General features: G+C 40.2%; 1 non-coding gene across 1 annotated transcript; it reads right to left on the bottom strand.

Moving 5' to 3' along the window:
- Nucleotides 1-284: 284 nt before the first annotated feature.
- Nucleotides 285-356, bottom strand: TRNAG-CCC (transfer RNA glycine (anticodon CCC)). The gene has a single exon. It is a non-coding gene; the product is annotated as a tRNA-Gly (tRNA).
- Between the last annotated feature and the right edge of the window lie 12,288 nt (nucleotides 357-12,644).

A 12,644-nucleotide genomic window follows, 5' to 3' on the forward strand; every position in this document is an offset into this window, starting at 1 on the left:
TGATTCATTTCATAGCCATTTTCCTTCAAATTTAGGGATAAATGTAAGCTGATGGCTTTCTTTAGAAAACATAAAAGGAACTCCTGTTATTAAGCATGAGTCAGAGTTTGATCATTTCATTGCAATGTACAGTGGTGTATCCCTATCATAGATACTGTGCTTAGAGAGATGGATAAATAGAGCAAATACAAGCTTTCTGGCCTACGCTTTTAAAATATTTGATTAGAAGAAAAGGAAAGACAAAGGTAAGATGTGTAAACTAATTATTTTTAATTTCATATATTTGGAGGTGCTGGGGATCAAACCCAGGACCTCATACGTGGGAAGCAGGAGCTCAACCACTGAGCTACACCTGCTCCCCTTTAAAGTAATTTTGACAAGAAGTATCAATCAATTACCCTAAATGAATAAGAATTAATGAAAAAAATAAAATAAGGATTAATGGAGGGGGAGGAGAGATGTTCAGTAGCAAATACAGCATTTTGAAACCCACCTTACCACTGACTTGAAAAAAAAAAAAAGGTGGTCAACGGCAATATTCAACTGCCTTCAGATATTTTTCTCTTTTGTCTAAAATGTATATCACATTAAGAGTCTTCAGATTTCTCCTACTCTTTCCATAGTTGTTGTGGCAGTTTGAGTCTTTTGAGGACCCCAGAAAATTCCATTTGTTTCCATATAATAAACTTTATTTGTAGGGAAGTTTTTGATTCGCCAATGGATTCCTGTGCCTGTAAACCTCTTGTAGAGGAGACCTTTTGATTAGATTCGGTTAAGGGACCATCCTTTTGATTAGATCACTTCAGGAGAGCATGACCCAAGTTGCATCTTAATCCTTTGACTGGAGTCCTTTATGAATGGAGAAATACAAAAATAGACACAGCAAAAAGCCTCAGAGAGAACTCTTCAGAAATTGAAATCAATGAAGGTGGGAGAGAGAAGAGCTACAGAGCAGCCTGAAACTGAAAATGGATATCTTCAAGAGAGGAAAAAGATGAGCCATGTACTCCATCACCCCCAGCTGCAGCCAGGGAAAAAGGGTCTCCTGATGATCCTTTATTTGGACACTTTCACAGACCCAGAACTGTAAGCTTTTAACCTAATAAAGCCCCATGTAAAAGCCAACCCAATCTGGTATATTGTTCCCAGCAGCTATTAGCAAACTAAAAGAGTTATTCATGCCATTTTAATTATATACCTAACAAAAAATCATCTTCAACCTGAAAAATAAATTGTTCAGTTATGGGTATTTTTTTCCTTTGTGCTGACCAATGAAACTTCAGTCCACTTAGTACTGTCAGTAGGATGGCAAACTTTGAACTAGATATAGTGTATAGTGTACCTAATGCAGCCAATGTAATGGGTCAAGGAGCCAGAATTTGAGACATTGACCCTACTTCTGGATTTGTAGAAAGCTGGATCTCAGGTTTTCCATTTAGATGGATACATGCATGCAAAAATAAATACATATGTCAGAGTAAAATTAACAGTATTTTATAAAAAACAGTATATAATACAATATAATATGTGATACTACTAAATTTTAAGACCTCTTACTATTTGATTGACTTTCAAATGTCAAAATAAAATTAACAACTAGGTTAAAAGATAATCTGGTATATACTGTTTCCAGATGGAGATTTATTTCCCTTGCTTAGAACATGATAAAGAGTGTTTACACTTACTGTAGAAAACTCAAGAGTAGTAAATAATATAAAATGGGGAAACGGACGCGGCTCAACCAATTGGGCTCCTGTCTACCATAGAGGAAGTCCAGGGTTCAATGCCCAGGGCCTCCTGACCCATGTGGTGAGCTGGCCCATGAGCAGCGCTGATGTGTGCAAGGAGTGCTGTGTCATACAGGGGTGTCCCTTGTGTAGGGAAGCCCCATGCACAGGGAGTGTGCCCCATAAGGAGAGCCACCCAGCACAAAAAAAGTGCAGCCTGCCCAGGAGTGGTGCCACACACATGGAGAACTGATGCAGCAAGATGACACAACAAAAAGAAACACAGATTCCTGGTGCCAATACCAAGAATGCAAGAGGACACACAGTGAATGGACACAGAGAGCAGACAACGGGAAGGAGGGTGGAATAAATAAAAGTAAATAAAGTGAGGGCAAGCTGGCCCATGTGGTGAGCTGGCCCACATGGGGTGTCGGCCCATGCTGGAGCACCACCCAGCATGGAAAAGCCACCCCGCAAAGGAGTGCCAGCCAAACCTGAGAGCTGGTGCAGCAAGATGATGCAACAAGAGACACAGAGCAGAGAAAATAAAAAGATATAGCAGAACAGGGATTTGAGGTGGCTCAAGAGAGTAACCACCTCTCTCCCACTCTGGAAGGTGTCAGGATTGGTTCCCAGAACCACCTAATGAGAATGCAAGCAGACATAGAAGAACACACAGCAAATGGACACAGAGAGCAGACAATGGGGGAATGGGGGGAGAAGGTAGATAAACAAATAAATCTTTAAAATAATAATAATAATAATAGAAAGTGAAATGTAAAGTCAACCCCCCTCCTTAGAAGCCACTAAATTATTTTCATTGTAGTGGTCTAACATTTTTTTATTTTTGTTTTATCACCCAAGTCATTTGGTACCTGAAAGTGAATGTCTACGATAATGCATCATTCTTACTTTATTGTATAACTACTATTTGCATACATACATTTGCATACGAACTTTTAATTTCATTTTGAAACAGTTTGAATGGAATCACTGCTTGTTAAATAACATTACTTTTTATTTCCTTGTTTGCATATACCACAATTTATTGAAGAAGTGCTGCCAGCTTCATGCACCTGGCCCTTGTGCCTAGACTGTTTTATTGAGGACTTGGGGTGGTGATGGTTTTACAGCAGTGGGTTCCTGAATGTTAACTAAAATTTGGCATTTTCTTTATTTAAACAAATATTGCTCATTTATATTTATTATTTTATTTATTATATCATGGGTTTTTCCTCACTTTTTAACCTAATGCTATGATTGTTATTTTTCTGTTTGGGATTTTTCCCCCAAATACAACCGTACATGAAAACACACACACACGTACAGAAATACATAGATTCTTGTGTAAATATTTCCTGGTAGTAAAGACACTGAAATCAGAGATCTGGGATTCAAGTCACACCATCACCACTTACCCACTTGGTGACTTGGAGCTGATGTTAAATTCTTTCTGTAAAGCTTCCTTTTCATTATAATGGGAATAAATTTAGTGGCTATTTTATAAGAATGTTGAGATTATTTAAATAGTCTTTGTAAAGAGGTAAATGCATTGCATCATTCATAACAATCACTCTAAAGTGTTAATTATTATGTGGTTATTACCGTTATTTACCATTAATCTCCATATCGTGGACTTAAAACTATTTATTGATTTGCGTAGACGATTTTTAACTTATTGCTGCAAACATGTTACCATTAGCGCCCTAACTAATCTCCCATCTTTTCATCTCCACTAGATTTTTGCTAAGTCTATTGGTACGTGGAGAAAGGCATCATTTGCAATCTATGTCTAGCAGATCATTATTTTGATACATGACTGGGCAGAAACCTGTTTTTTTCCCACACAATGATTTCATTAACTAACATCTTTCTCCAAATTGTTCACGTTAGTGGGCACGTTTTATAGTAAATCCAAGAAACCAGGGACACAGCTCTCCTTTGGATAATTCATCTATGAATTAGATGAAGATCAAAGCTTGTAAACCCTTCCAATGACAAGTATATTTCAGGGGAAGCAGTTTCAGGAAAAGTGTGCTTGGGCAAACATATAAAAAATTCTCAGCTGGGTCTGGGTCTGCTATATGAAACACTTTAGTAATGATTACACCGGGGGGCGGGGCAAGATGGTGTCTGAGTGAGCACACCTGATAATCTCTCCTGCAAAGAAGCGGCTGGGACCAGGCTGTTTCGGGATTTTACAGGGCAGGAGGTGTCTGGACATCGATTTGGTGGGAAGGTAACAGAGAAAATTCCTGTATAAGATAAAATTGAGGCTCTCTTACACAGAGGTGGGGGCTGGGCGGGATGCTCCCTCCTGGGGTGGGTGGAGCGCCGGCACTGGCACTGCTGCGGCGATTCCTGGAGGCTCTGTCGCACTGGGGAATTCATAACCCCTGAGCGGGCTATTGGGGGGCTAACAGGGCAGGAGGCCTTCGCAGACCGATTTGGGGAGACAGACGGGAGTTTTATTGCGAGGTGGGGAATTTTTGATTGTGGACACAAATAATAGCGCTTCCGGCTAGAGCCCCGCCCCCAAGGCCAGCTGCCCATCTGCAGTGGCCTTAAACTGCTCGCAATAAAGAGACTTCACCTGGAGGTTGTTTCAGGGATTGGCAGGGTGGGCGACGTCTGGAAGCCGATTAGGGGAATATTTTGCGAAGCATGGGAATTTCGGTTTCGGACTCTGATATCGGCTTTTCCAGCTGGAGCCCTGCCCCGTGGGCCTGGCTACTGATCTGCAGCGTCATTAAATTGGCTGCAGTGTAGAGGCGCCCCCAGGTGGCCATTTCTGGGGCTTACAGGGTGGGAGGTGTCCTGAAGTCAAATTGGTGATACATCCACAGAAGAGACCCAAGTGAGAGGGTGAATTGCGGGGTTCTGACACATAGGTCAGAGTTTGCGGATGTGAACTCCCCCATAGGGCTGGCACCCAGCTGCAGGGATCCCTGAAGGCTGTGTTGCACTGCGGTGCTCCCAGGCTCCCTGTTAACCAGATTTGAGGTTGCCAAGTCTGAGTCCCCTAAATCCTGGTGGCCCACACGCCAGAGACTCACACCTCTTGAGTCTGCAATATCACAGACTTTCCAACCCTGAATCCATCATGCCCTGAGGTCCATCTGAGGTCCTTGAATGTCCTAGCCCTCAATGTTTGCGTTTTTTCTGTTTTGTTTTGTGTTACTTTTTATTTTATTTTTTTTATTTTTTATTTTTTATTGTCCTGATTGTTAACATTGCATTATCTCCTAGTCTTTTCTCCCATCGTATCCCCCAAGGTCTTTTTTTTTTTTCAATCATTTAGGGTTTTTTTGTTGTTGTTGCTGTTGTGGTTGTTCTATATCTTTTTTCTTTTCCTTACTTGTTCCCCTCCCTTTACCCACTCCTTTTTTTCTTTCTTTCTTTCTTCTCTTTTTTTTTTCTTTCTTGTCCCTCATTTCCTTCTTATTTTATTTTATCTTAATTATACAATAGGGGCTGCAGGGAACACCTCACATTTGCTGGGTTTCCTCATCCTCCATTGCCTCATTTCTGTGTGAATTGATTTTGGCTACCTACACTTTCCCCTTCCCCCACATCTTGATATCCTCCATCATCTACTGACTCTCCTGTACTCGACCTCCCTTTCTTTGATCCCCAAATTTTCTAACTCTTAATTTCTAATACCTTTGCTTTGTTTTTTGTCTGTTATCCACTCTTGAAACTATTGCCTTTCTTTTCTCTTTCCCTCTTGCATGAAAATACTAGCTTTTTAAATCATACGATATTCCTCCCATATTCAGTCAACTACCTCATTATATGTACTCTACCTACTGCTATAACTCTACACAACTTACATAGAATCTAATATCCATCCTCCCAGATCTCATATTGTTGCTCTGTTAACATTTATTACCAATACTACTTTACACATTTTCCTTTCTTACACAATTGCCTTTCCCTGGCCCTAATACTTTCCTTCAAAGTGAACTCAGCCAGCAATAAGAAATTAGAATAAGCAGAACAAAGTGACAAAGAGAAGATATAACATTTATGCAAAAAACAACAGCTAATTAATCCCCAAGACTAGACAAAGAAGCTAAGGAACTGATTAAACCCATCAAGATAAAATGATGACCAGACAGCAACAAAAATCTACAAACCAAACCAGTAATCAGGAAAACATGGCTGAATCCAATAAACAAACTAAAAACCAGGAAGGGGAGTAGAATATCACACAAGTAATTAAAGCTCTCAGAACATATATCAGAGACAAACTTAATGAAGTAAAGGAAGAGGTTAACAATATGAAGACAACACTTGGAGGGGAAATTGCAGACATATGCAAAAAGATAACATATATGATGGGAATGAACACCACAGTTCAAGAAATCAAAAATACACTTGCAACAAATATCAGCAGACTAGAAGAGGCAGAGCAGAGAATTAGTGATGTGGAAGACAGTATATCAGAAATCAAACAGATAGTAGAATTGATCAATAAAAAGATAGAAAAAATCCAGCTAGGACTTAGGGACCTGAATGACAATACAAAACGCACAAACATACGTATTATAAGCATCCCAGAAGGAGAAGAGAAGGGAAAGGGGTCAGAGGAGTGCTACAGGAAATAATGGCTGAAAACTTCCCCAATCTACTGAAAGAGACAGATGTACATATCCAAGAAGCACAGCGCACCCCAAACATCATAAACCCCAACTGGTCCACCCCAAGACATATACTTGTCAAATTATCCAATGCTCAAGACAAAGAGAAAATTCTAAAAGCAGCAAGAGAAAAGAAAACCATCACATACAAGGGAAGCTCCGTAAGATTAAGTGCTGATTTCTCATCTGAAACCATGGAGGCAAGAAGGCAGTAGTATGATACAGTCAAGGTACTAAAGGAAAAAAATTTCAAACCAAGAATACTCTATCCAGCTAAACTAGCATTCAAATATGATGGAGAGTTCAAAATATTTGCAGATAAACAGAAACTGAAAGAGTATATCAACAAGAAACATCCCCTTCAAGAAATTCTAAAGGGGGTTCTACAGGAAGAAAGGAAAAAACAGGACAGGCAGAGGTGGAGGAGAGTGTAAGAGCAACAAAAAAGACAAAAAGAGAAGAAAAAAAAACAAGCAAAATATGACAAACACAAGCCCAATCAAAATATGGCTAACATAAATAATTCATTCAAAGTAATAACACTGAATGTCAATGGATTAAACTCACCTATCAAAAGATTCAGACTGGGACATTGGATGAGGAAATATGACCCATCTATACACTGTCTACAAGAGACATATCTTAGACCCAGAGACTCATGGAGGCTGAAAGTGAATGGTTGGAAAACAATCTTACAAGCAAACAATAACCAAAATAAGGCAGGAGTAGCTATATTAATATCAGACAAAATAGACTTTAAATGTGAAACAATTGTGAGAGACAAAGAAGGATACTACATATTAGTGAAAGGGACAATCTGTCAAGAAGAATGAACAATCATAAATATTTATACTCCTAACAGGGGCACCTCTAAATACGTGAGGCAAATGCTGGAAAAAATAAGTGAAAGAATAGAAGCATCTACAATTATAGTGGGGGATTTTAATACACCACTATAAATTCTGGACAGAACATCTCAAAAGAGAATCACTAAAGAAATGAAATATGTGAACAGTATATTAGAGGAGCTGGATCTAATACTCATTTACGGATCATTACACCCAAACAAAGCAGGATATACATTTTTCTCAAGTGCACATGGAACATTCTCCAAGATAGACCATATGCTAGGCCACAAAGAAAGGCTTAATGAATTCAGAAAGATCAAAATCATACAAAATAATATCTCTGACCACAGTGGAGTGAAGCTGGAAATCTGCAAGGGACAGAAGCCCAGATTTCACACCAAGCTATGGAAATTAAACAGCACACTCTTAGAAAAACAGTGAGTCAAAGAAGAAATCTCAAAAGAAATCAATGACTACTTTGAAGCAAATGATAATGATAACACAACATACCAAAATTTATGGGATGCAGCAAAAGCAGTATTGAGAGGGAAATTTATAGCCATAAATTTGTACATCAAAAAAGAAGAAAGAGCAAAAATTGAAGAACTGCAGATTTGGAGGAATTAGAAAAAAAACAACAAAGTAATCCCACAGGAAGAAGAAGGAAGGAAATAACAAAGGTAAGAGCAGAACTAAATGAAATAGAAAATAAGAAAACACTTGAAAAGATAAACAAGACCAAGAGCTGGTTTTTTGAGAAGATCAATAAAATTGACAAACCTTTAGCAAGACTAACAAAGAAAAAAAGAGAGAAGATGCAAATACACAAAATAAGAAATGAGAAAGGCGATATCACCACTGAACCCACAGAAATAAAGACTATCATAAGAGGATACTTTGAAAAACTATATTCCAACAAAAATGACAATTCAGAGGAAATGGACAAATTCCTAGAAACACATAAGCAGCCTATATTGACGAAAGAAGAAATTGATGATCTCAACAAACCAATCACAAATAAAGAGATAGAATCAGTCATTAAAAACCTCCCAACTAAGAAGAGCCCAGGGCCAGACGGCTTCACAGGTGAAATCTACAAAACATTCCGGAAGAACTAACACCAATCCTGCTGAAACTATTCCAAAAAATCGAAACAGAAGGAACATTGCCTAACTCATTCTATGATGCCAACATGATCCTAGTACCAAAGCCAAACAAAGACACCACAAGAAAGGAAAATTACAGACCAATTTCTCTAATGAACCTAGACGCAAAAATACTTAACAAAATACTTGCTAATCTTATTCAACAACACATTAAACGAATTATACACCATGACTAAGTGGGATTCATTCCAGGTATGCAAGGATGGTTCAACATAAGAAAATCAATCAATGTAATACACCATATAAACAGATTGAAGGAAAAAAATTGCATGATTATATCTATAGATGCAGAAAAAGCATTTGACAAAATACAGCATCCTTTCTTGATAAACATACTCCAAAGATCAGTATACAAGGAAATTTTTTGAACATGATAAAGAGTATATATGAAAAACCTACAGCCAACATCATTTACAATGGAGAAATCCTAAAATCCTTCCCTCTAAAGTCAGGAACAAGACAAGGATGCCCACTGTCTCCCCTTCTATTTAACATTGTCTTAGAAGTACTTGCTCGAGCACTGAGGCAAGAACCAGATATAAAAGGCATTCAAATTGGAGAGGAAGAAGTAAAAATTTCATTATTTGCAGATGACATGATCCTATACATAGAAAACACTGAGAGGTCTACAACAAAGCTTCTAGAACTCATAAATGAGTTTAGTAAAGTCGCAGGTTATAAGATCAGTGCACAAAAATCAGTAGCATTTCTGTACACCAATAATGAGCAAGATCAGGAGGAAATCAAGAAACAAATATCATTCACAATAGTCAATAAAAAAATCAAGTATTTAGGAATAAATTTAACTAAAGATGTAAAAAACTTATACACTGAGAACTATACAAGACTGTTCAAGGAAATCAAAGAAGACCTAAATAAATGGAAGAATATTTCCTGTTCATGGATAGGAAGACCAAATATTATTAAGATGTCTATCCTACCAAAACTGATCTACACATTCAATGCAATCCCAATAAAAATCTACACAGCCTTCTTTAAGGAACTAGAAAAACTAACTATGAAATTTATTTGGAAAGGAAAGAGGCCCCAAATAGCCAAAGACATATTGAAAAAGAAAAACGAAATTGGAGGAATCACACTACCTGACTTCAAAAGATACTACAAAGCAACAGTAGTGAAAACAGCATGGTATTGGCTCAAGGAGAGACACACAGACCAATGGAATCGAATTGAAAGTTCTGATATAGAACCTCATATATATAGCCATATAATATTCAATAAAGCCACCAAACACACTCAACTGGCAGAGAATGGCCTATTCAACAAATGGTGCCTGGAGAACTGGATACCCATATGCAGAAGAATGAAAGAGGATTACCATCTCACACCTTATACAAAGATCAACTCAAGATGGATCAAAGACCTAAATATAAGAGCCAAGACCATAAAGACCTTGGAAAGCAGTGTAGGGAAACATCTATAAGACCTTGTAATAGGAAATGGCTTCATGAACATCACACCAAAATCACGAGCAGCAAAAGAACAAATAGATAAATGGGACTTCCTCAAAATTAAAGCCTTCTGCACCTCAAAGGAGTTTGTCAAGAAAGTAAAAAGGGAACCCACACAATGGGAGAAAATATTTGGCAACCATATATCCGATAAGAGACTTATAACTTGCATATATAAAGAACTCCTATATCTTGAAAATAAAAAGATAAACAACCCATTTAAAAAATGGGAAACAGATTTAAACAGACACTTCCCCAAAGAAGAAATACAAATGGCTAAAAAGCACATGAAAAAATGCTCCAAATCTTTAGCTATCAGGGAAATGCAAATCAAAACTACAATGAGATACCATCTTACTCCCATAAGATTGGCAGCTATGAAAAAAACAGAAGAATACAAATGCTGGAGAGGATGTGAAGAAATGGGAACACTCATCCACTGCTGGTGGGAATGCAGAAGGTTCCAACCATTCTGGAGGACAGTTTGGCGGTTTCTCAAAAAACTAACCATAGATTTGCCATATGACCCAGAAATACCACTGCTGGGTATATACCCAGCAGAACTGAAAACAAGGACACAAACTGATATATGCACACCAATGTTCATAGCAGCATTGTTCACTATCGCCAAAAGTTGCAGTCAACCCAAATGCCCATCAACAGATGAGCGGATCAATAAAATGTGGTATATACACACAATGGAGTACTACTCGGCTTTAAGAACAAATACACTACAAACACACGTGATAACATGGATGAATCTTGAGAACCTTATGTTGAGTGAAGCAACCCAGGCATTGAATGACAAATACTACATGACCTCAATGATAGGATATAAGCAAGCTAGAGACTGCCTCAGAGAGCTAGAGACTGGAAGATAGGCTTACAGGAAATTGGGGGGTAGAGGAAGGATGTAAGCTGACATCTACATGGGTGAAATCTATGATAAGCTGAAGGTAAGTATGTGCACAAGGAAGAGATAAAATGGGGGCATAGGGTTACCTTTGGGTAGGGCTTTGCGGGTTTTAGGGGGGCTAGGGATGGGCAGATGGGTAATATTGCCCAAAAAAATTGGGGTGAGGGAGGGGCAACATGCAAACATAGGAGATTGTCAGGTGTTGGTTGAGAGTAAAATGCTGAGAAAACATTTTCAAAATATAATTAGGAAAGTTACCTGTTTAAGATACTCAAAGGGGATAATCTGATGCAGGACAGACTCCTAGGGAATATCTGAATGCTCATTTTGCCAGAGTGGGTTATACTATTGGGTAGAGACCCATATAATGAGAGTAAAGGTAGACCCACATCCTGGGGAGGACTAATGTCATCAAATAGAGGGAACTGTATCTCTCAAGAGAAAGGGTGGTTCCCAGGGCATTAGGGCAGTTGAGCAAGTCAAGCCCTCATCAGTGTTGCAAATATTTCTGAACATGGCTCCTCAAGAAATGAAGACTGACTGTCACTGTGAGGCCTAAGGGGAAGGGGGAAATAGATATTGAATAGCTGGAACCAACGTAACTGTAAGGGCAATAGAAGTGTTTCACAAGAGTACACAAGAATGGATATAAAACATGTAATATTACACCAAAAACATATAGGGGATGACAGACTAATAATGTAAACCATAATGTAAAACATAGGATTGCGGTGGCTTGCTCGGTCGGTAGAGGTGGGGTCTGGCTGCGGACGAGGGGTCGGTCCAGCTCTGGACGAGGGGTCAGTCCTGCTTGGGACAAGGGGTCGGTCCGGCAGCAGACAAGGGATCAGTCTCACAAGGGGTTGCGCGGTTTGGCTGACGGGGTCGCCCGGCGAAGCCGGCGATGAAGGGGTCGCCCGGAGAAGCCGGCGACGAAGGGGTCGCCCGGCGAAGCCGGCGACGAAGGGGTCGCCCGGAGAAGCAGGCGACGAACTGGGGACAAGGGAGGCCAGGCCCTTGTCGGGGGCTCTCAGGACTGGAGGGCGCACGGCAGAAGAACTACCGCAGAGACAAGGAAAACACGCAAGTCCACTTTATTGAGGGAGAGGCAACAGTTTTATAGGGGCTGGGGAAGGCTGATTGGTCGAAGCCACGCCCTGTTCTGATTGGTTGCCGGCGAAAGGTCAGTGGGCGGTACTGGACGGGGGAGGGGTGGTGAATAGGGATTGGCTGTTGCTGTTGCTGGGGGAAGTGGCAGGGTTTAGTGATTGGTGGCTGCTTTTGCTGGGGTAGAGGGCAGACTTGAGTTTCCCACCCACGCCTGGCTGTTGGTGCTGTCGGGGGAGGGAAAAGGGCAGACTGGATTTTTCCGCCCACGCCTGGCTGTTGCTGCTGTCGGGGGAGGGGAAAAGGGCAGACTGGAATTTTCCACCCTGTGCCTGCACAGGGAGAAAGAGGAAGAAGGGTGCCGCCCCACAAGGCATCGTGTGGCGCCATCCAGGAGGAGGGGCAGCCGCGGAAGCATGGCTGCCGAGAAGGGGAGACCCGAGGGCACTCTGCACCCATGCCGAGCTTCCTTCAGGGGTGGCAGTGAGTCCGACCAGCCACCCTATTATGGGGGCATCGGAATTAGGCCTACTGCAGCTGCTCCCCCACCAGGCCAGCAAACCACACTTCAGCCGGAGGGGTGACCGCATAGGATAACTAAAAAATTTAGAAAACCGTATAGCTTAAAGTATAAACCACAATGTAAACACAAATGTCACCTTGTTTGAAAGCTATTGTCTCAATATCTATACATCAGTTTCAGTAAATATGATATGAATAAGTTAAAAGATTATCTCTGTGGAAGGGAAAAGGTTTTATAATGGA

Source organism: Dasypus novemcinctus, chromosome X (assembly GCF_030445035.2).
Source record: "Dasypus novemcinctus isolate mDasNov1 chromosome X, mDasNov1.1.hap2, whole genome shotgun sequence".
NCBI classification, from domain to species: Eukaryota; Metazoa; Chordata; class Mammalia; order Cingulata; family Dasypodidae; genus Dasypus; species Dasypus novemcinctus.